Source organism: Pseudomyrmex gracilis, unplaced genomic scaffold, assembly GCF_002006095.1.
Source record: "Pseudomyrmex gracilis isolate BER0280 unplaced genomic scaffold, ASM200609v1 scaffold_710, whole genome shotgun sequence".
Taxonomy (NCBI): Eukaryota; Metazoa; Arthropoda; class Insecta; order Hymenoptera; family Formicidae; genus Pseudomyrmex; species Pseudomyrmex gracilis.
This window is the reverse complement of record NW_018021294.1, coordinates 58,710-60,871: the sequence shown is the minus strand read 5'-3', so window position 1 is coordinate 60,871 and position 2,162 is coordinate 58,710.

The following is a 2,162-nucleotide window of genomic DNA, read 5'->3' as shown; positions in this document are numbered from 1 at the left end:
AACCTGGCACCCTCAATGGTGCCCGTCTTGACAGGCGGGGGCCAGGGGTCTTACGACTCCTGGTCCCGCCTCCATCCTTGGAGGGCCGAGGGGAAGACGGTTCCTCCTCTCCCTCCTCACGCTCATCCTCCGAAGAGGACGTGCTCAGTTCCACCTCCATAATTTGAGGGGCTGCCGCTTCCTCAACTACTCGAGAGGGACGTGGGGGAAGACCGGAGTCACCCCATCCTTCCCCATCCTCGGGCCACAGGCGCCCAAGTCCCTCCGTAACCTCCTCAATGGTGGGGACGAGGTAGACTCCCTCACCATCCTCGCCACCCACCGGAGGGAGTTCCTCCCTCTCCTCTTCTTTAGTGGCAGGGACCTCGGTCCTTGCCCTTTTCTTCCTTGCCGGAAGATCCGACTTCGTCCTCGGGCCACCCGAGGGTGTTACCGAAGGGAGGGGGCGACCTCCCGACTGAGGAGCCCCCTTCTTAACAGGATAGGGGAAGCAGCGTGCTCCCCCCATCCGATGATTACTGGGCTGGCCCCTACCTTCACAGAGAAGGCATTTAGGGTCAGCCCTACACAGAAGGGCCATATGGCCCTCCCTCCCGCAGCGGTAGCATGCAGCGCTCCGGTCCGTACCCGTGCAAGTACGGGCAACATGCCCGTACTCGAAACATCGGAAGCACTGCATGCGCCTCGCTTTTAAAGGTTCTACAGGGAGGGAGAACCACCCCACCGTAACCCTTCCGGCTCCCACCACCCGCTTTGCAGCGGCCAGGGGGAGACGGGCCCATAGCGTTCCCAAGCCCGTGGGTGAGGACCGAACAACACCGATCCTCACCTCGGGCACAGAACACCCGCTTGCCGAGGCCAGGGCCTCTGCCACCTCTTGGGGGGAAAGAGGAGGGACAACGTCCCTCACCCTTACCTCCCCAAACTTCACCGGGCGGGTGAATTTCACCCCCGGATGGTCCTTAAACACCTCGGATACCCTTTTTACAAGGGCATCCGCCTTCGTCGCGCCACCGGGCCCAGGGATCTGCAATAGCAGGCCCCCGTTCACGGCCTTCTTTACGCGGAGATCCGCGATCCCCACCTCCTCCAGCTTTACAGAGGCCGCCGCCTTCTTCATGGCCTCCGCATAGCTGCCCCCCGGTTCGACGGTGAGAAGCACCGCCGAACCCGCAGGGGCGCGGCCCAACATGGCCATATTGGCCTTCTTCTTTTTCCCCGCCTGCGCTGCCAAAGTGGCAGACACAGTCGGGGTAGGTCTTGTCGCTAGAGGAGGGGGGGCATCTCCCGCGCCCCTCCTGCGGCCCCGACGCCGCACCACGGTGGCCCACGATTCCGTCGGCCTCGTCCCATCTCCCCTTTCAGGGGGAGCAAAACCTGAGAGGAGAGAACGTACCTCCTCTCTAACAGAAGAGAGAAGCCTCTCCTCCAGGCTCTTCTCGATGCGCTCCGCGAGGAGGCGAATGCATCGCTCCTCCGGAGCTTCTTCCGCGGGTTCAGCGGATTCCGGGACATAAGTCCCCTCCCCCGCTTGCACCCCTTGCGACCGTATTTGGGGGCTAGTTGATGTTGCCCCCCGAGACCGCACCTGGGGGCTGGTTGGTGATGCCCCCTGGGGGGTGATGTCCTCCCCCCCGACTTGAACACCGCAAGCTGCGGTCTCCTTTATTGACCCACCAACAAGGGAGAAACCCTTGCGGTAGGCCACGTCCAGAACCTCCCGCAGTTTTTTGTTCTGGGAGGCTGCGATCGTCGCGCTGTTCTTTGATATGCGGAGCTTCTGCTCAAGCGTCCGCATACGCGCCTCCATCTTCTTCACCCGGTCTTCCACCGGGGAAGGGGGCCGATCTTCGCTCTCTCCTTGCAGAGGGAGAGACACCACTCCCTCTGCCAGCCTTTTCATCGTGGCTGCTGCATCCTTCAGGATACGCACGTAGCGTCCCTGAAGGTTGGAGGATGTCGTAGCCACCTTCAGCACAGCCTCCGCTGCTTCCCGCGTATATTCGAAAATCTCAGCCTTGGTCTTGATGGCTTCACCAAGGCTGAGATTTTCCCTAAGAGAAGCAGTGCTCCTCCAGCACCGCTCCTCTTCCTCTAGCCGCAATTCCTCTTTCTTAGCGGCGAGGAGTCGCTCCTTGGCCGCCGCCAAGCCCACGTACTCC